The following is a 24226-nucleotide window of genomic DNA, read 5'->3' as shown; positions in this document are numbered from 1 at the left end:
TGTGGGTCTATAGGCTTCCGTCCTTTGATCTTTCCACCATCAACCCTCTAACTAACTTTAATGTCACAATAGTTATGCACGTAGAGACTGCACTTTAGATTCTACACTCATATTTATACTTTCTACCTGTTTACACTTAATCACATAGAGATTATTCTATATTCTACTAGTTCTCTATCCTAACATACATGGAAATTTATTGTAATACATATTATATTGAGATAACTCACCTGGGCAATTTCTCTGATGATTGACAGTTATCTGGGTGATCCTACTAGTGATCAAAATGGCGCGTAATGCGCCGAACAAGTATTAACCTTCTAATTTTTATGAAGATTAGATAATGAAATCTTGATATTTCACTAATCCCAATGAATAGTGAGAGCTTTATCAACTAAAGATCATCCAGACAGGACAATTGGGAGGCATGACCATTTCAGCGTATAGCCATTCTGAAATCCAACATGATCATTCTAGACACCTCTCTCGTAAGTAGATCAATCATCATTATAATTGGAATTACTGATAAATCTTATTTATATATCCATAAAAAGGACTATGAATATAAATATAAGTTACACTTTAAGCTTAGTAAGTGTAGCCTAACTTACAAAGAGTTTTTTAGCAAAAACCGAAAATTTTGCAGGCAGAACTCCGAAACCGAAAGCCTCTATTTTCTGACTCTTTGGGAATTTAAGGCTCAGTCAAATAACCCTCATACTAAGAAAATTTGGGTTCAATGAATGGAAATTTGAGAGGAAACATTTGGAGGGCGTGAGGAACAAAATGGGGTTTCAAAAGCTATTTATAGGCAGTTTTTCAAGGATGTGTGGCACGCATACTTACTAGGCGTGCCTAGCACCAGGATGATATCTAGGGTGCCATATGTCACTCTCTTGGTGGTCCACGTGTCGCTTTCCAGAAGGTTGCATGCCACGTGGCGCGGGTACGCGTATGGTTTTTTGATTTTTGTAAATTATGTAACTTCTTCATACAAACTCCATTTTTGACGTTCTTTATATCCACGCATAGCTATCGATGAGATCTACTACTTTCATTTAGACTCTGTTGGCTAATTCTAACTTTATTTTTGATTCATATCTCTTTTATAAGACATTTGTTCTCGATTGTCTTTATATTGTTGGACTTGTATCTACGGGATCTTCAAATCTCATTTAGATTGTTTTTGCTAACAATCGACCGATCGTAATTTCAGTTTCTTTTTCGTGTACTGCTATACCGAAACTTCTAAAAATAATAAATTACTCACATGAAGTAAGATTTGAACGTTCTCTATGTGCACATTATGAATTTTATGATTTTAGATTGCTTAGGCTAATAAGCAACCCATCAAAATTTCACTTTTTACGATACGCAGAGTCGTGACGGTTTGATCGTGAAATTTCGAAGAAGCATAACTTCTTTATACAGAGTCAGATTTAAGCATTCTATACATCTAAGGAAATCGTATCGACGTCTTCTACATGTTTATGATGATTAGCTTGGCTAAAAAGTGATATATCTCTACTTTAAATTTTATAAACAAAGGTTTATATCGAATCCTACTAAAAGGTGAAAATGGGGGTGTTACATTAAGTATTCAATAGTATTGAGTTATAATTGACTTCTATTAAATCCTTCTGAGAATTTATTAGTATGTTAAGCCAATTTTAACATACAAGACTAGGATGGTGAAACTAGTAATTGGTTTTGGAATGCTAATGAACTACTTATTTAAGTAAAGTTATAACATTTAGCTAAAGTGACGATACACCCATGGTATTGCAAAAGGAGAAATGTTAATGCCAGGAGACGAAAAATAACATGTTGAGGTGTAACTAAAATGCAAGCTTCCTAGGATTGACTCCTAAGAAGTAGACGTGAAAGACAGCTGAGAAGTAGAGTGTTTAGGATTGACTCCTATAAAGTAAAGAATGATGAAGTGCAGAGATAGGATGATATGCATGATGCCTTACATATGTCAACAGGTGGTACAAATAGTTGAATAATGTTGTCTCCATACCACCATAGATAATTTATACATAGTATCCCCTATAGAATGAGGACTATTCTAGAAGGAATACAAAGAGATTGAAGTAGAGTTAAAAGAGAACTAAGAAAAATCATAACATATGCTAGATCAAGTATATTGTAACGCCCCATTTCTGGTAGGTAAATTAAATATAGTATTTTTCCATTTCTTAAGAGAAACTCGACGAGTCAGTAGCCCAACTCGTCGAGTAGAGACGGGATGTGCACGCGTCTTTAGTGGGCGACTCGACGAGTTCGTATCCCGAACTCGACGAGTCAGCCAGTCTGGATGAAACCCTAAATCCAAGGGTTTGTACCCTATTTAAACGTCATTATAGCCTCCCACCCCAGCCGCCAGCACCTCTAGAGCATTTCTCTGTAAACCCTAGTCCCCATTGTTGAGCTTGAGTGTTTTGTGCTAGCTTGGAAGTTGTAGAATAAAAGGGAGGAAAGAAGACCAATAGAAGAGAGAGGAGATCCAGATTCTAGCTTCTATTTGCTACACATTTTGGTAATAAAGTTATTACCTTGCTTATTCTTCCATTAAACTCTCTTTTATGCTTGTTTATGGTTCTCTTGGAACTTTATATGATTCAAACTAGAGAATTGAACTCTCATTTGGATGGAGACCATAGATCTGGATATTATTGAGCTCTAGGAGCTCAATGTAGCTACCTTTATGTAAATATAGCCTTGTTCCAAACCCTAAGTGCTTATTGTTGGTTGATTTTTGTGTTTTAGACCCATTCTCGTGTGCATGCACGTAAAGTTGGAAACTTTACGTGTAAAACCACCCTAGAAGCCCATATCTATGAATTAGATGCAATGAAATTGACTCGAATCGATTGTATAGTAATGGCATGCATGGAACTCGACGAGTTGTTCATACAACTCGTCGAATCACAGTCTGGACGTGTTCATATGATGAAGGAGAACTCGAGGAGTTGTTCATACAACTCGGCGAGTCGGATGAAGTTAGATTCGATGTTAGTATGGAAGAAGAACTCGTCTAGTTTTCGCCAAACTCGACAAGTTGAAGTGGGTAGAGGATCATAAAAGGTGTTAGGGATTCGGCGAGTTGGCGGCCCAAATCGGCGAGTCGCGTCAACTGAAAATTGACTTTGACCAGGGGTAAAATAGTCATTTTACCCTGAGAACAGTTATCAGTATCTGATTTAGTGTTATAGGATTTGTAGCCGGGAAGTTCCGGAGCAGCAGTCAGCCAGTTTCAGATTTTGCATCTCAACAGCTAACCTTACGAGGTGAGTTTCCTTCCAGTACGAACGGGTCTACGGCCACAATGTCGGCCCACTTAGTTAGCAGTAGTTCCAGACTTCGGTCCGATGCAATAGTTTAGTGTGCTTGATGTTTTTATGATTCAAGCATTTCTTTATGTTATGTGTTCCGGACTTTGGTCCGATGCAGTATGCAGTATATGTGTTTATGTTGGTAGTTATGTTTATGCTATACTATGTTCAGTCAGTTTTCAGACTTCGGTCCGATGCAGAGGGCAAAGCCCTGGTTAGTTCCGGACTTCAGTTCGATGCAGTTTCTGGACTTCGGTCTGATGAAGAGGGCAAGGCCCTAGTTAGTCCCGGACTTCGGTCAGATGCAGTTTCCGGACTTCGGTATGATGCAGAGGGCAAGGCCCTGGTTAGTTCCGGACTTCGGTCCGATGAAGTTTCCGGACTTCGGTCCGATACAATGGGCAAGGCCCAACAGTTGCTTTATGTTTTGTTGTATGGTATGTGGTAGTTTGGGGGAGCTCACTAAGCTTTGGGCTTATAGTTTCAGTTTTGGTTTCAAGTACTTCCGTTAGTAAGGGGAAGAGCTCGGGATGATGGCATGGCACACACCACAACTTCAGTTTATCTTGGGAGTTTTATTCGGATATTTTTGATATGTTTTGACACCAATTGATGTGATATATTTGCTTTGATTTTTTGAGACATGCGATTCATGGTTTTAGAATATGATGATTGATTTCATGGTTTAATTTAATGTTTTAAAAACAATTTTTTTGGGTTGTATTATTGGGACGTTACACATATGCATGAAAAGAAACATTGAAGAGGAATCCAAGAGTTTCTAGTATGTGTTTAGTAAAACACATGGTTGTTGATAAAGCGCCTAAAAAAGACGCAAAAATCCTAGTGAAGTCTAGGAAATTTTGTTGCATGTGTTCATCTGGGCACATGCATATATGCTAAATTGTTTTGTGGTTTTCATTTATAGTGACTTGGGAACTATGAGACAATTATTGGGACGAGAATGCATAGGTGTGAATGGTAGTATATGCATGTACTACTGGAAGTACATGATCCGTAGAATCAGGAAGAGTTGCAAGATTACTAAGGCACTAATAGTCGAGTTTGTTTTGTTTGTTTCCATTATTACCACCGATATGGTGATGACTAGGAAAGTAGGTTCCGATTCAGACCCTAATGGTCATGAAGAATCGATTTCAGGTAGTATAAATATGCAAAGTGAGTTAATTGGTTTAGAGAACCATGTCCTATGTAGTGACCGAATTTAGTCGGGAGATTGAAGAAAAAGATGATCGAAGTGATCTACAGAAGTATTGCACCTTTTTTTAGGACTAACCACCCATTGTGAGGGTGCCAGAATTAGACAGAACTTCTATTCTACCGCATAGGTAGATCTAGCAATCCGTGTCTACGTGTCGTGTATTCGTGTCAGACACGAATTTACACGACACGAATTTGGTAAACACGAACACGACACGAATTATAAAACATGTTTGGGGTATCAAATACGAACACGACATGTAAAAAATTCGTGTGACACGTGACACGACACGAATAGACACGTTTTTTAGCCGTGTTACACGAAAACACACGAATAGACATGTTTTAATGGTTTTTTAAGCTAGGGCTATAAACTAATTATTGACTTTTATGAAATTGGTCCCTAATATATTATAAATACAAAAGTCAACCCTAAAGTATATATATGTGTATATACGTGTTTGTACGTGTCACGTATCAACAGGAATTTGTATCGTGTCTTATACGTGTCTAAATGGATAAATTCATGTTTAACACGTGTAAGAAACGAAACACGAATTTAAGATACGTGTCAGACACGAATAAACACGAAACATGAATTTCTAAAACACATACACGAAAAACTCATATCGTGTTCGTGTCGTATTAATCGTGTCGTGTATTAAATTGTCAGGTCTACGCACAGGATAGAAGATATTTGCAGCATGGTTACTATGGGTATATAGTATATGTTTTTGACACTCGATAGAAGAAGGAAAATTTGGTTTCTGACGTACTGGTGGTTTGCAAGTTTCTGGATGTTTTTCCCGAGGATTTGTCAAGTGTGCCTATAGAGATGTAGGCTAAGTTCATGATCGATTTGATCCCTGACACGATTCGGATAGCCAAGGCACCATATCACCTTACATCGTTAGTGATACATGAGTTTTCCACTCAGCTACAAGAATTGTTAGACAATGCTTTTTAGCTTTTTTATTTAATATTTGCTCTAATTAAAGTTGGATTGGGCTAATAAGTTATTGATTTATTTTCTACTTGATAAAACTCATCTTTTAAAAGTTTAGATAATATTTCATTAAATTTCTCTGATATTAAGAGGTAGGTCCTAAAAAATTTCTATATAAATTTGAAATTTAGGTAGGTACTAAGACCGACCTTGGGCCTTAGCAAATTCACGTATTCCGTTGCCGATGAAGGTCTAGCAGAGGATATGGAAGTAACACATGTTACTATGTCACTTAGATAATGGAAGAAGTAAACAAATATTTATTTGTTGAAATTTATTGCAAACCCATGACATATTTGGAATGTTGCCCTATGGATGGAGGAAGAGTAATGTTATTTTTCACTTGTCGATAACAAAAATTAACTTTGAAGTCATCAAAGATTGAAGATGGTGATGGTCGTGAGAGCAGATTCATAATACATGTTTGTACGTTGAAGAACATTACGAACAAAAATATTGTGAACCCTTTACTATTTTGTTCTTTTAATAATAACCTTCATGTCAATTCTTTCTTTTTAGATGCTTACCCATTGTCAACCTATAAAGCAAGAGAGTGGGCTCAAGTGGGAAAAAAGAATTTTAGAAATGGTTTAAAGAAGTCAAAAATTATAAATGTTTTAATAATATAACGGACTATTTATTTTTGGACACAATGAGATATGCATGTATCATTGTAAATTTTATGTGTTTGTTGTTTTGTTAACATGATTTCAAGGAGACAAAAATGAAAGACTGGTTCAAAATAGAACAAATGAATCAATGCATGAAAGAAATTGGATGTCATAAGAGTGAGAAGCTAATATTTAAGAAGGTTGGTCTGGAAGAAAACCATGTGGCTGTGTTGAAAATTAGTAGAAGGAGAAATAAAATATTATCATACCTTTTTTTACTACTCGTATAAAATAATGACATTTGTAATCCACAAATTCTGTCTCTTAATCCCCTATTTTAATTTTGACATCTGTCTTGATCAACTAAGTATGAAGATAACTAATAACAAACAATAGGAGAATATTTGATTTCTCTAGTATATATCCCACAATATCATATCTAATGAAGAAACACATGGACCCATAGATTTGTATAACTTTCACAATGGCCACACATCCATATCATTTTTGCAGTGAAATTCCACACAACAGTCATTAATTGTCACTTAAACTGATTTGTCAATTTGGATGAATATAAATCTCATTTTTTTTAGATAATCCCCTTAAATAATAAAAAGCTTTTGATTTCATAGAGATTTTTATTTTGTAAAAGAATTGTAAATATGTAAAGCTTTTATTTAATTTGATTCTCAGTCCCTAAGAGTCTATCTAAGATCAGATTCTTTGTAAATGGGAATTTGAAAACACAAATCTCTATAATCTAAGATGAAAGGTGTAGTTTCACTGTACCTCTCATTTTATCCATGCCTACACATCACAATGTCATTTCCACTGATTTTCCAATTTCACCAAAAAAAGATGATTATCTCTCGCTAATTTCTTTAATTGTTAAAGACTTTTGTACTATATAGATAAAAAAAACACAGAACAAAAGTGGAAGGATTTGGATGTGATGGAATTATATGGTGAGTGTGGCCAAAACATGGATGTTTTAATTGGCAACATGTCCCACCTACCTCAATGTCATGTTATACCCACTGTTAGGGTGCTTGGGGTGGGGTGGAACCACACCGAATGGTCTAAAGGTATGAGTAAGTGATATAATGTGACAACCTCAATTTCAAGGCCAGAAAAATCCAATTTATTTATACTTATTTTGAAATCAAGGTATCCTTAAAAGAATAATATTGTGGATTTGTTTCCAAAAACATGATAATGATGTTATTAGAACATTTTCGACGAAATGTATTTTATTTATATTAAAAACCTTAGGATGTCATTGTCGATACACTACATAAGCATAAAAGAAATAATACAAGCCTTACACTAGTTTGTCTAAACTACTGGCATATAGGCATCCATAAATCTCTCATCATATCATCACACATGTGCTCTTGTGCCACTACCTGTAACATAAGAAACTGAGTAGGTCAGGCTTGGGGGCCTAGTGAGCACATAAGGTTTTTAACCCACAATAATTAAATCTTTATTTATTATTATCAAATCATCATCCTGATTAACCCTTCCTGCTTTCCTCACTCTCTGTCTGTAACTTCTAATTTCAAGGGACCTATCTTAAGGATCATCTTCGGGATAGACAATAATGCTTAGGGGAGTCCATATCAATATATGTAAATAAGGAAAACATGGGGGTGGAGTATACTTGGTGAACACTAAGTTCAAAAACACCTACAGGTTGCGAGTCTGCTAGCATTCCACTAGACTGTCTAGAATAGTCTGTGGTTGTTATCTATACTCCGCTAGACAAATGGATCATCTTTAAGATCAAGACCTCTATCATCTTTCGTCTTTCATCATATATATCACCTTTCATTTATGTCATCTTATATTTACGCAACTTTACCTAACGTATTTATAGGTAATAAAATACATATACAGTTTAAAATCGAGTAAAAATGTATAAATCGTTCATCTAGCATAGATATCAATATACTAGGCACATATAGCATGTAATTATCTTAAATAATTTTTATATATGCGTAAGATGAAAATAACTATGCACTCACTTGAAAAAGTGAACAACTCGAAATTCGGCCAGAGCTTCGCTTCTAACTACTGACCTTTGCTTTGACATGACCTAATATCATTAACACTAAGTCTAAGTGTATAATTATACAACTGAAAATAGTCTAGACCTATCAATCATTCCGATGAATACTGATAGTTCTATAAGGATCAGCCAGGCAGGACAGTTGGGAGGCAACACCATTTCGGCAAAATAGTTTTTCTGAAATCCAACAACAAAGCCAACATGACCATTCTAGACACCTCTCCCGTAAGTAGCTCAATCAGTATAACTACATGGAATTACTTGTTGGATAAGGTGTCTAAGTCCATAACTATGTTTGGTATGTACTTGACCCGGTTTGGCATGGTCCATTTGGGTTGTATGGCATCATAACAATTGGATAAACAAAATGAGAAAAAGACACTTACGGTTTGTTAATATAGTATAAGTTATAATATATTAATATGAAATCATATTATTTAATTAGTATTGATCAAGAATTAATTTGGAATTAATTTTGTGATCAAAAGGAGACTAATAAAATATATGGGGATTGATTTGTAAATCATTCATTCTTGTATAGTGGGCTTATGGTTCATCATTCATTAGATTGTCCTAGGACCCATTGGGTGCTCCATGGATGCTTCATGGAGGTTAAAACCCATGGATCATGGAGGAAATAAAAAGCCATTCACATTAGGGTTTGCATGGTGTAACCCTACATGTGACACATTATATAAGGAACCTCATGGTAAGCAAAATCGGATACTAAGAAAAGAATAAAGAGGGCTAGCTGATTTTGAGTGACAGTGTACATCTCTCAAGTTATTCCAAGAGTTGTGGTGTTGTGTGAAACATTTGAAGCATCACATTTGGGGTGCTAGGCTTACAAGGTCTTGAGGAATCCAAGCTACAAGAAAGGTATGTCTGTTAGGTGCAATTTGTGCACCTTTTTGCACACCTTTTAGTCCCATTTCATGCATCTATTTAGCATAATTGTTCTTCCTTTTTCTTGCATTTCATCATATTCATGTTAGTCTCTAGAACAACCTTATTTGCACCCTTTCATGTATTTTTTAGGTAAACCGGAGCTTGGAATGCGCTTTGGGAGGTGCCGTGAAGCATTGGTGAAGATTTCGGGATGATCGGGCGAAGAACGAAAAAGTTAGAAAAATCAAGTTTGGATTCGGAGTCAGAGGGGTACACAGGTCGTGTTGGATTTACACTACAAAATCAACACGGGACGTGTTGAACAAAATGGGAGTTGTTGACCATGTTGAACACGGGCCGTGTCAGTTTAGTGCAAATCAACACGGGCCGTGTTGGCTGCTGAACACGGGCCGTGTCAGTTTAGCCTATTTTAACACAGGTCGTGTTCGACCCAAAAACCAACTTTTAGCAGTTTTTCCTATCTTTCATATTACGGGTTGAGGGCCATTTTTACAAATACACAACATATCAGAGCACATTTTGAGAGGGATTTCGAAGGTTTTTGCAAGGGTTTGATCAATAATCATTTGGAAACATTATTTCTAGTATTTGTAAGTTGTAATTGCACTTTAATTCTATCTTTTATTCTTGTGATCTTGTTCTAGCCATGTGTGGCTAGAACCCTAGTTTCTCCAACATCATGTCTTGACGTCTTAGTTGTGATTTCAATCATATGACTTGATGTTTGCTTTTAATTTCTGTCTAGTGAATTTGATTTTGCTTTAATCGAATGTTTGATTCTAATTGTGATTCTTATTGGCCATTTGAATAAGGGTTAAGTCATTCAGGTTATCTCTTTTACAAAATCCGTAATTGTTTTGTGAAATTGAACAAGTAACAAGCATTAAATTGATCTCTACTGAATGAATTTAGTGTAAATCTTATTCAAACACTTTTACACTCCCGAGCTTGTGAGGAGTATTGGGTGTTGTTGGGAACATTCACATAAAGCTTCATGCAATCTTTTAATCTAACTCTAAGAGCTTGTTTAGATTAGGTTAGTAAGGTTAGGGTTAATCAAAGAGCTTGTTTTGGTTAATTAATGTGGTGAATGGGAAGTGTTAGAGCTTGTTAACACTTTCAAGTACCAACTTAGATAGAATTAAGCAAATATCATGTTATCTTGGAATCACATTGCTAAGTTGTCATACATGAGGTTGGAGTCCTTACCATTTCTGAATTTAATTCACTCTTTTAATTGATTACTTGTGTTTTTAAGTGTTTGTTTTAATTATTTTATTCTAAACCCCCCTCTTTACTGTTGGTGACCATAGTACCTTGCGCAAAGAGGTAGAGACTAATTATCCTGTGTCTCTGTGGATCGACCCTGCTTGCCTTGTACTACATTTTGGTGCAATATAGTTGGATTCTTTTGGAGTATATCGTACCCCTATTATTTGTTGGGTTTGACACGCCTAACAATGTCATTCTACTAGTTTTTATAGTACAAGTACCCCATGCCATGCTAGTTAGGATGAGAACCTTGGAAAAATCAAATTTGCATGAATATTAGAGAAAACATAGATCCAAAGTCTCTAGGGTTGCATGTACACCATAGGAGTGTTAGAATGCTCAAAACCCATCATTACTGATAAATCTTATCTATAGGTTCATAATGACGACTTATGACTATAAATATAAGTTACACAGAAAAGACTAGGGTATAGCTTAACTTACAAAAGTTCTTCATGACAGAAGTTAGGAAATTGAACTGGCACAACTTCTACTCCCTAGCTACTACTTCTTCAGGGATCGTAGGGCTTTGTCGATGGCTAAAACTAAGGGAAATGGGCTAAAATTGAGAGAATTTTGAGAGAGAGAGAGAGAGAGGAGGAGGAGGATAGGGAGTGAGGAGACTAATGATTAATCGAAGCCTACTTATAACAAAACTGTGTGTCGTGCCCGGTGTATGAGTTGCGCGCACCTAAGACGTTGATCCTCTCGTCTTTAGCCATGTGTTGCAAATATGGTGGTCCACGCACCACCTTCTAGAAGGTGCATGTCGTGCAACCCACCTGTGTGTGGTGCTTCTTAGAAAATTGTATCTTCTTTATATAAGCTCTACTTTCGACATTCTTTATATCCACAGAAAGCTCTTGAAGAGATCTACAACTTTCGTTCAGACTCCATCAGCTAATTTTGACTTCATTTTTAAAGTTATATGCTTAACAGGCTTAGACTGTTAAAGTTCATTAAAGATTCATAACTTCCTCATATGATATCCTTTCTCGACTGTCTTTATATCAACGAAACTATATGGATGAGATCTTCAACACTCGTTTAGATTGCTTTTCCTAATAATCAACCGATTTATACTTTGGTTTCTGAGCCATATACTGCTACGCTGAAATTTCTAAAAATCTTAACTTCCTATTACGAAATCAGATTGGGGCGTTCTCTATATATACGCTCTCGGTTTAACAACTACTACGACTTTCGTTTAGATTACAAAGGCTAATAATTATCCTAACTCCTATTTTCTATTTACGATATCATAGTTGCGCCAGTTTGAACAAGAAACTTTAACGGGTCATGACTCATCCGTTATAAGTCCATATTTGAAACATTCATAAATTTAAACTTTTCAAAACAACCCTTTTCTATAGAAGCATTAACAAAAAAAAATTGTTGTTCCAAAAACATTATTTAAAAATCAGAATCTTTTTCAACATAGTTTTCAAAACATTCAGATTATCAGATTTACCCAGAAATCATAAGATCAAAACGTGAGGATGTGTACGTTTACGCCTTCACCTTGCCACGATACACTGAAGTACCTGAAACCATATACCAAAATTGTAAGCAAAAAGCTTAGTGAGTTCCCCTAAACTACCAAAACCCAAACAAATAACATATACAAATAAGAGCATGCTCAAATACTCATGCCTGGCCTAATCAGCCTTGGGCTGGAATACCATGCATGTCTACGATGGGTCTAGTCATCCTCGGGATGGAATACACTCGTATCATAAGCAGTTTGGTCCAATCAACCATCGGGTTGGAATACCAAACCTGTCGGGTCCATTCAACCATCGGGTTGTAATACTCCAGGTCTGTTGACTGACACACAAAGCAGTCTAGTATCACCACAACCATACTATCTTATCGGGCCCAATCAACCATCGGGTTGGAATACCATAGTCCCAATGAACCCTCAGGTTGGAATGCCAATACACAATGGGTCCAGTCATCCTCGGGATGGAATACCCTCAAGCCCTTAGTACGAGTCGGGCATACCTCCCAGTCCTCAACTCGTATCTGGAATGCTCATGGGTTTGTTGACTACAACACGGAGCATTACAACCACAACCCAACACAACATGTCGACATATATAAAAGATAAACTTATAAACAGTCTACAGACAGACATGCAGATCTACATATCACTACTCATAGCATCGTCCTATAAACTCGGATACCGATCTAACAGATCACTACTGAACAGTAACATACTATCACATAACAGGATATCTAATCCAATGGGTCGGACTTGGTACCTTCGACCCACAAGTACAGTGAGGACAACTAACCTCGAATGCAAAACTCCTCGAAAGAAATCCATAGCTGCTGCCCTGCCGGCTTCCCGAGCTATTAAAACCAACAACACACCCAATTAGCAATTGGGTTCCACACTATAATCCATAATCCTTACTTGGGTAAAAATGACCATTTTTCCCCTGGCCCAACATGAACCAAAATCAAGGCCTATAACCAAAAGATCCACCGAGGCCCACTAATGGCCTAATTTTCCAAATTGGACCCAACCCTATATGGGTCTTATCCTAAGCCCATAATATTCCTTATTACAATTCAGATTACCATCTAGCACCCCTTGGGATAAACCAGTTCAAAGATGTAATGACCCAAAAATCAAGGGCAAAATTTTCATTTTTATTATAGTTAAAACACAGATATCGGTTAATCCAAACATTTCTAATTAAAACATTTATCAGAGTTCAACCCAAAATCAAATATTACGGAAAACACGGGTGTGTGCACTGCGATCAAGCCGAACCCTTCCTTTACAAACCGATAATACATGAAACCATAAACAAAAACTATAAACACGAAGCTTAGTGAGGTCCCCAAATAATACCCCATATAATCCACATAATCACATAAACCATATAAGCTACATATAAGGATGCCATGGAAACCCTCCAAGGTCTTACATCGGGTACCATAGGACCCCCCTCCCCGGTCATGGTCTTAGCCCACTGCCATGGGAACCCCCATACGGTCTTCACTAACTACCAATCAAACCATACATGCAAACATATAAGGATGCCCTGGAAACCCTCCAGAGTCTTACTCTAGGTGCCATGGGAACCCCCACATGGTCTTAGCCCACTGGAATGCCATGGGAACCCCTACATGGTCTTATATCTAGTTGCATAGGTAACCCCCTGAGGTCTTCTATGAAAGTATCACAAAGACAACTAGCATACCACATAACACATAATCATCTAGCATACCACATATAACTAATTGTCATGGGAACCCCTTCATGGTCTTTGTTGGATTAGTGTCTAAGTCAGTAACCGTATTTGGTATATACTTGACCCAAGTGTGCATGGTCCTTTTGGGTTGCCTTCACCAAAGCAACTTGACAAGGTAATTTGATATGAGAGAGGAGATATTATGATTTATTAATATATTATAAGAATAATATATTAAAGGAGAAATCATATTTATTTAATTAGTATTAGTCATAAATTAATTAGGAATTAATTTGGTGACTAAAAGAGATTAATTAAATAAAAGGGTATAAACTGTCAAATGTGTGATAGTTGAGTTTTGGGCTAGGAAACCTAATGGACTAAGGGGGAACGAAATTATGATGAAGGATCATCATATTTTCGTCCAAAGGCCTCATTCCATAAGGCTCCTTGGGCTGCTTGGTGGCTAAGCTGTCCATTAGGGTTTTGACTAAAACCCTAGCACCCTATAGTATAAATACATGCCCTATGCTTCAATTTAAGGCCACTTGATTCCAAGGAAACCCTAGGGCCGAAATTAGCATCATTCCCTTCTCTCTCTTTGTTGCCTTCTTGCTTCAAGGTGTTTGTGAGCCATTAGAGGCACTACAATTGTGGTGCTTGCTTTCAAGAGTTCAAGAGAGTTCAAGAGATCAAGGAAACTAGTTGTTATTGCTATATAACAACAAAGGTATGTTTACTACACTTCTATGTAATTTTTGAAAATTATAGAAGCATGCCAGGGTTTTATTTTGTGTTCATAAAGTTGTATGTCTTATAGTGAAAACATAGATCCAACTAGGGTTGCATGCACACATAGGATTGTTTGTATAAAAACCTAACAGTCTTCACATAAATACATAATGTATCAATAGCACATCCGCAATAATCATCACAACTAGATAAATGGGCCGGCCTTGGTGCCTTCGACCCATTGGTATGGTGAGGAGACTCGCCTCGATCCGCTGCAAATCAGATAACACTCGGCTGCCGAACCGGAAATCCCGCACTAACAACAAATTAATCCCAATTAATAATTATGCCATATTCCATTATCCATGGTTTCAACTCATAAGTCCCAACTCTGAGGGTAAAATACCATTTTACCCTTTCTTTAATAGGGCCCAACCCAAACTTGGCCCAAGGCCCACTAATAGCGCAACAACACAATTCGAGGCCCAAACCAACCTAAGGCCCACTAAAGGTCCTGAGGACCAACCAGAGCCCAAACAGATAGTTCTTAGCCTAAAGAAACAATCCAGCCCAACCAAAGCCCATTTTAAGAGTCCAAGTCCAAAAGCCCATAAAAGCCCACTGATGGGACGAACGCGCCGCGTTTCCTAGTGGAGCGTTGGGCGTTCGTCGCCTTATTGAGGATTAGGAACGCTTTTCGGAACGCGCCGTGTTCCTGAGATGAACGCGCGGCGTTCTCGGCCTTTGACCTAAAATTCACCCTAAATTTCTTAAAACTTCTTAATACCTTAAGACCTCAACCCAAATTTCCAGATGTAATTTCTAGGGTCTTCTTAAGTCATAAAGTTTCCAACTTTGTGACTTAACATAACTCAATGGGACCCAAATCAAAACCCTAAGTCCCAAACTTCATCAAATGACAACTAAATCATTCATGGAAGGTTTATACCCATCAAGATCCAAAATTTATGACTCCGTAACCTCAACAAGTACCAAATATGAAGCTCAAAGGTCCTGGAGTAACTTCTACTCATAAGAACCACCTCAAAGGGACCAAAACCATAACACAATACCACTTATCTAGATCTACATGAAAGTGTTGTCAAGGTTGAGACCAGGCCCGGCCCAGATACCTGGGCGAGTTGGGCGGAGGCTTGGGGCATCAAAAAATTAAGGGCATAAATTTAGTCCAACTATTAATACTATATATGGTTTTGGCCCAGAAAATTTAGCCCAAAGATATAACATAAGTCTGATTTCTATCTTGCCGTAGGCGTGGGGGCAAAGAAGTATAAATTTTGAACCGTCGATCATATATGGTGCCTAGAAAAACTAAACATCCATTCCTAGAAACACGCCATTTGTTGCCGATTGGAGAACTCAACGCCTAGCACGCCCATATATTTTGAATGCCTTGATTACTTTTCAAGTCGGTGATGTCTCAATGCCTCGAAACACGATGATGCGTAGGATTCGGTTTCTTCTTAGTATGTACGATTTCTGTTTTTGTTTTTATTGCTTTGGGTAATTTTGGCGTTTGAGAGATGTTTAACTAATATAATTTACAGCTTCCAAAATCCATTTTTCTGTAAGTGGCTCGTCATTTTAGGGTTTATATTTATTGTTTTTACTTGGTTAATTTGAAGTGTGAGAGAATACATACTTTTATGAGTGTACTGGAGGGATGTTTTTCAATTATATTCATTATAGTTTCAAGCTAAAATTAGAGTATACTAAGGTAATTCCGTTAGTAACTTACTAAAAATCTAAAATTTGTGATGGGTAGGTTAGATTTATTAGCTTGGAAATGTATTGATGTTTTTGTTACACTAATACTAGTATTGTTAATTGTTTTTGAACTATGATACATTGATACTTGACAGCCAAGCAGTGCCTTCATATTAGATTCATATACCAACATTGGAAATTTGGAATTATGATTAGTCAACCAAATTTTGTTCATGTTTTAAGGTTGTCTAATGTTTTTCACATTTGTGTTTATCAATTTATTCCTAACTGACAGTCACTGGATGAAGAGATAACTAGACTCGCAAAACCAAAACATGGTGGTGGAACAGAGGTTATGGAATTATAGGCTGGAAGGGCTTATGCCACACTCTCAATGATGTTAGTTTGAACTGATAGTATGGGTTCCTTTCATACCATATGCTTATGCCACATTCAAGTTTATTGGTGCAGCTGTTGCAAGTTCGAACAACTTCATTATGCTTTGCTATTGTAAATATGTTAGGTGCTACATCAATGCTTCAAACTTGAAATCTATAGCTATAATTTTCTTCATTTCTTCTTTTTATAATGAAATATATATATATATATATATATATATATATACACATATATATATATATACATACATACATATATATATATATATATATATATATATATATATATATATATATATATAAGAAATGCGTATTGACATTGTTTTAGTTGAAGTTTTTGACTTTTAGCTCATAATGAATGTTTTTTATCTAAGGTTTTGTTACGTTGTCTCGTCAATATTTTTGTCATGCATTGGTTAGTTCAAGTCCAAAGATATAAAAAATGAGGGCATTAATATGTTGTTTCGCCCAGGGCATGAAAAAGCTTAGGACCGGCCCTGGTTGAGACTTTATACCTCCAGAAGATAGATCTAGGTTGACAAAGCATGGATCCAAAAGCTAAAGTCAAGCAATGACTCTTCAAGAAGTTCCTTCTTCTTCATCAAGCACCAAAACACTCATAAATACCCATAAAGCTCAAGAAATACACAAATGGAGTCTAGGGTTCCGTTCATAGGGTTAGAGAGGATGGAGGATGGAGAATGGAAGAGGTTTGGGTCCATAATGATGCTTATAAAGGGGCCAAACCCTAAAAACGGAGCTTTAAAATAGCACAACGAATGCCCTACAATACCAAGTTGACCCACATCCATTTTCCTTTAAAACGCCATGTGTTCCCACCTGGTACACCATGTGTACCTGATTTGGCCCAAAACACTTCTAACTTCAAATGGTCATAACTTTTGCATCCTTTATCCGTTTTCGGCGTTCTTTTTATCCACGAAAAGGTAATGAGAAGCCCTACACATATATAAAACTTATTTAGTTTGAAAACCAACATAAATTAAATCTAAAATTCATAAAAGGCCCGAACCAATGCGTTTACCGATACCCTTGGGCTCTGAAACACCAACCGAATACCCAGATCACCCAAACTACATCATTTACCTCCAAATGAGCCCAAAAACAATTCTTCAAGGGTTATAAGTCTAGTAATACTCACTCATTGATCATTACCCCGTAATTGGAAACGATTCGAAATAAGGCGTTACAAAAGACATAAATCGAAAGTCAAAGTCAACGGTCCAAGTTGACCCAACTTGCCGAGTTGTCCTTCAACTCGTTGAGTTTCTCCTTCAATCTACACAAATCAAGAATAACCCATTCAATTTGCCGAGACCCTCTATCAATCTGGAAATGTCGGGGAGAACTGAGCCAACTCGCCGAGTTTATCCAACAAACTCACCGAGTTCGTTAGAAACCCACTTCTTAATACAGTAAGTAATTAATCCGTAAGGACATGACTCCAAAACATAGATCTGACTTCCTTAAGCTGGAAAACCATGTAAAGTTGCCAACTTTACGTTCATGCATGTCTAAATGAAGCTCTTAAGCTTGGAATGGACTTAATAATTGACTTAATGCATGCATGACACCAAGATCCTCATAAAGTTTGCACCTTTAAGCTCAAGGGTACCAAAACCAACTCAGATCTGAAAGAACAACCCCTTAAATGACTTTACTCCATCATCATCCCCAAAAGGAGGCCAAAACACAACAAAACCCAAAATAAGGAGATCTAATCATCTACAAGTCGAGGTATGAACTTGATACCTTAAAATGACTGCAAGAAATGGAGTGATTCTGGATCCAAGACTTCCTTATCCAAGCTAGAACTTCAAGTTCTTCTAATTCCTTCACAATGCACAAAATGAACACCAAACTTCCTTCTAAGCCTCCAAAAACTTGACAGTAGAAGCTACAACTCGTTTTAGGGTTTGGACAATAATGGACGCCGATAAGGAGGCCAGAAAAAAGACTTAAGGGCCTTAAATAGGGTGCAAGACCGTAAAAAGTAGGGTTTCCTTCCTAGTTGCGATCCATCCACTTTCAACACGACAAGTTGGTCCCTCCAACTTATCGAGTTGACCTAGAAATAGGGTTATTCTCAACAATTTCTCTTCAAAAATTTGGATGTTACAATTTTGAGCGCTTCTTATACCTCCGAAATTGTTATTACGACTACTTCGTCTCACTTATAGGCTATTCGTCCTAATCTTTAATCTATTTAGATGTGAACTCTATCCCTAATTTATTGTGTATCTATAAACGCACAATGTATACATACATATATATATATATATATATATATATATATATATATATATATATATATATATATACCACATAATAATCAAATAACCCTCTTTTATTAACCTCAAAAGATTACAATTATTGACCCTAACCACTTCATCATCTTTATTAATGTCTAGTGGGTTATTAGATTTCTTTGTTGGATGTAGAAATGTAGTAGTTGTTGTAGAAAATGTAATAATTTTCAAACCACTGGGTTCTGGTGACTTGGTAAGGCAAGTGGAAGATATGATGGATAACTTATTTACCCATGTTCAAATCCTGACACTACTTAGCCCCCGCTTAGGGGTGGAAAAAGTTGGCACGCCATGACTAAAAAACACGACATGAAAGATAATTGGGACGAAATTGAAATTGAAATTCGTGTTTGTGTCATTTATATAAAACACGACGTCGTATCGTGTCATGTCCAGGTTACAATTGACACGAAATCAACAAGATAATAACCTGAAATTAAATCAATATATAATAGGATAATAACACAAAAATAACATTACCGGATATTACCTGTTTTAGCCGGTTGCATCGATTTAGCTCAGTTAAAACGCATTATGTGGAATCTTGTGTGACCATGTTTTAGCCGGTTGCATCGATTTAGCTCAGTTAAAACGCATTATGTGGAATCTTGTGTGACCATGAAAACCCTTTCTCATTTAATTAGGGTTTGTCATCATCACCGTGGGAGAAGCTCCAAAAACACACCCTGATTACCTTCTTCTAATACAACAAATTGATGATTAGGTTTTAAAATTGAAGGTACGAGTTGAAGTCGACTGTTAACATCGCATTATCATCTAGAGGTATGTATGTAGCTATAGATTTTCATTACAAGGGAATATTTTCGCCAAACCCGTTGGTGTACTTAGCCCCCGTAAAAACAATTGTACGTGATGTGGATTTTGGGGGATTTATGGATAAAGAGTTTCTTTTGTGGCTTACGAAATTAACCAAAGGAGCTTGTGATAATGTCTACTACTGTATTAGAAAGGAAAGCTTGGGTTATGGTATTAGAAGAATCGACATTGATGCTGATTATTGGGAGTTTGTGGAAACTGTTTATAGTCTTGAGAGTGAGTTAAATGTGTACATTGACCACCAAAATGAACCAATTCTTGATTGGACTAATAATGAGTTGTTAGTAGATGGTAAAGGGTATGAGTCAAATGAGTTGGATGAAGAGGAATACAAGAATTATGAACTTTCAAAGACAATGGAATATGAACATGAATGTGATGAAGAGGTCCATACTTTTGATAAAATTGTTGGGTACCCATTCTTGGACAAACTTTCAGAGCATATAAGTGATGATGAAGAGGAAGCAAACAATGGAAAAGATAAGGATGTTGTTTTCCCTATCCATAATGAGAATCAAGAATGGGAGAAAATGGTGCTAGTTTTGGGTATGAAGTTTTCTAACCCATTGGAATTGAAGTTGTGTGTCACCAACTATGCAGTCAAAAATGGATATGATTTATGGTATGAAAAAAGTGATCATTAAAGGTTATTGGAAAATTGTTGTAAAGGTAAGACAAATAAGAAGAATAAAGGTTTTCCCTTTAGGCAGGCAACCTGGATGACCAGTGAAAAATCATTTCAGATTAAATCTCGAAATGATAGGCATAATTATGCAAGAACCTTTAGATTTGGGTCCATTGCTACCTATAAATGGATAGGAAATCATTTCAAGAATCAGATACTTCAGAAACCAAAGATGAGTGTAAGGAAGTTAAAAGCTAAATTCAACAAGAAATTTAATTTAATTACAAGTGTTGGACAATGCATAAATACAAGGAAGTATGCATTTCAAGAGATAGAGGGTTATTTAAAAGAACATTATGCCAAAACATGGAGCTATGAAAAAGAGATAAAAAGGACTAACCTTGGATCAACAGTGAAGATGGATGTGGATGTCATGCTTGATGGAACCACTTATTTTCTAAAAGTTTTGTGTATGTTTCAAGAGATTGAAGGGTGGATGGATTGAAGGTTGCAGGAAGGTAATTGGACTAGATGGTTTCTTCTTAAAGTAGAGGTCAATTGCTTTCTGCTATAGGTAGAGATGCAAACAACCATATATATCCTATTGATTGGGCTGTTGTAGCAGTGGAAAGCAAAGAAACATGGAAGTGGTTTATTGACCTTCTAATTGAGGACATTGGAACAGGAGTTACACGTGGACTAACCTTAATATAAGACCAACACAAAGTAATCAATTTCTATTTTTTTTCATCTTTATTTGAGCTTATGTTTTTTATTGCTTATGTGTTGTGTCTATTGCTAACAAGGATTACTTGAGGCTGTGAAGGAAAGGGTTCCATAAACAGAGCATAGGCAATGTGCTAGGCATATATGTGCTTATGTTTTGTGTCTATTACTAACAAGGATTACTTGAGGCTATGAAGGAAAGGGTTCCAGAAACAGAGCATAGTCAATGTGTTAGACAAATATGTGTTAACTTCATGAAAAATTTTAAGGTCCAACTCTTGAAAAAGCTTTTCTGGTATGCTGCTACATCTACTACCCCTGCAAAATTTAAGCAAAATATTAATGAAATCAAGAAATTAGAACCACTAGCATATGATCATTTGATGAAAAAGGACCCTAAAACTTGGAGTAAAGCATTTTTTTCATACTGATAGGGCTTGAGATGCATATCAAAATGCTATATCTGAGAGTTTTAACTCAATCATTAAAGCTGCCAGGAAGAGACCACTAATCACCATGTTAGAAGAAATTTGAATTTATGTGATGGAGAGGCTTTATAGACAGAAGATTAAGCGGCAATCATAGGATTTAACCATATGTCCTTCCATTAGACTGAGTTTGTCCAAGCTTAAGGAACTTCAAAGGTAAGTGCTTTAATATGTTTTGTCCTTATATAAGTTTGTCCTTTAACATGTTTGTCTCTATATATGTGTGTCCTTCATTATGTGTATGTGGACAGGTTTTCGAAAGTTATACCATCTGGTTATCAACAGTATGAAGTCAAACTTTGGTATGATGCATGTGTTGTGGACCTTGGTAGCAGGACATGTGGCTACAGAACTTGACAGTTAATAGGTTACCCTTGTGTGCAAGGGTATGCTTGCATTTCAAGCCTCAACAGGGATGTAGAGGAGTATGTGTCACCATGGTTTACCATGACAATGTTCTTAAACTGTTGTAGGTATACCATTAACCCACTCAATGGTAGTGACATGTGGCCTCATGTAGACTACATCAAGTCATTGCCCCCAAAAGGAGAAGGCTACCAGGAAGACCATCAACAAAAAGCAAAAGGGATCAAATTGAGAGGGAAAACCAAGGAAAAAAAGCATTCAGTCACAAAAAGAGGTAGTGTCATGAAATGCAGCATATGTAGGGAAAGTGGACGTAATAGAACCACACTTCCTCAAAGAAAAAGAAACCCAAGAAAGCCGGTATGTTTGATATATATATATATATATATATATATATATATATATATATATATATATATATATACTACGTTACAACCCGTGGAAACCACGGGTAAAAAAGAAATACATTCTTGATAATTTAAAATTGTAATGAATAATCATGTATTTGTAAAGACATAAACCGTAAACTAACAAATTTCTTGTTATCGCAAAGAAAAACTCTAATAAGGCCCTTTGTTTTCTTCAAAACATAAACTTTCATTTAACATTTATGATTAATTAATTATATAAATGTTTTATATATAAACATGATAACATTTCATTTAATCCTAATTTGTTATGTGATTTGATACATGTACAAAAAAAACGTTAAGAAAAATTTGCCTAACTACATCTTAAAATCAAAGTCATATCTTTTTATAACATAAAACATTTTATCAGGATTTTAAAATTAGATTTATTTTTTATATTATTTCTATACATAAACATCTTATAACTAACTAATAAAAAATAATTATTACCAAGTTAGTAATAGTTTTTTCTATGGAAAGAATACAACATATTTGATATAGATAGTTTTAGATTATTTGTTAGTTGGTTGCAGGTTAATCATGTTTATTTATAGACTTTATATATTATTTAATAATCATATACTTTTAACAAATTATAATCCAAATCATATAAGCTGTTATAATATTTTTATAAAACATCAAAATATCAGAACATTGAAATTCTATTACTCTTGTGTAATAATGTTGTTTGTTATAAATAGAAAAAATTATATAAGTAAAAGAAGTAGATTAAAGTTAATGGATTGGCAAGATTTATGGGATTCTTGTTAACAAATTTCGTGGAGGTGTATGTATTGATAACATGGATTGTTTACAAATCTATTTAAAGGTCACCACATCAATCTTTTATAATCGGCAATTCAAAATCAAACTGAAATAAATGCTTTATGATAAAAGGGCATACAAACCGGAAATTAAAGTGATTCAAGGGTATGAAAGTAAATTTATATTGAAGGAAAAATGAATTCTAGAAGAGGCATGTGTACAAATGGTTTCTTTTATTAAGATAGAAGATATATATATATATATATATATATATATATATATATATATATATATATATATATATATATATATATATATATTCTATCTTAATAAAAGAAACCATTTGTACACATGCCTCTTCTAGAATTTATTTTTCCTATATATATATATATATATATATATATATATATGTGTGTGTGTGTGTGTGTGTGTCTTGTATAACTTAACATATTTAGCATAAAATAACTTTTCAAGTATTGAAAAACAGGTAAAGTGAAGGTTGCATTGGAACATAAGTTGATATAGAAAGTGACAGTGAAGTTGAAGTGGAACCTGATAGTAAAGTGGAGTCTTTTTATGTTGAATTTGAATATGATGTTATTCAAGAACAAACTTAAGCTTAACCCAAAGATGCTTTTGAATTTGAAGATCAAGCAGAATATGTTATTCGGGAACATATTCTACAGAAGATGATGTTAAATTTGAAGATCAAGCAGAAGATGTTATTCAAGAACAAGCTCAAGCTCAACCTGAAGATGATATTGAAGGTCAAGCTGAAGTACAAGTTCAAGTTGAAGATGATAACCAAATTATAGTTTAAGATCAGGTTGAAGATGATAATCAAATTGCAGTTCAAGATCAAGTGGAAGAGATTATGCATGAAGTACCGACTTTTCAAGTTGTAGTGGGACATAGGGCAAGGAAACCTTCAAAAAGAATTACAAAAATTAAGATAAGAAAGAAGCGGGAGGGAAATAGGGAAGCAGTGGTGACAATCATTATGAGTTGGAATAGCTTTTGGCTTCTTAGACTTTTGTTAATGTTTTGGCATCTTTGACCGACATCTTTTAACTTTTGGAATCTTTTGGTAGTAATGCATGTTTAAGTGTGTAATGCTTAACTTTTTGCACATCTTATTATTATAATAAATGTTTAACTGTGTTATGTATAACTTTGACACATCTTTT

This window comes from Lactuca serriola, chromosome 8 (assembly GCF_051521515.1).
Source record: "Lactuca serriola cultivar US96UC23 chromosome 8, Lser_US96UC23_V15, whole genome shotgun sequence".
In the NCBI taxonomy this organism is placed as follows: Eukaryota; Viridiplantae; Streptophyta; class Magnoliopsida; order Asterales; family Asteraceae; genus Lactuca; species Lactuca serriola.
This window is presented reverse-complemented; position numbering follows the sequence as displayed.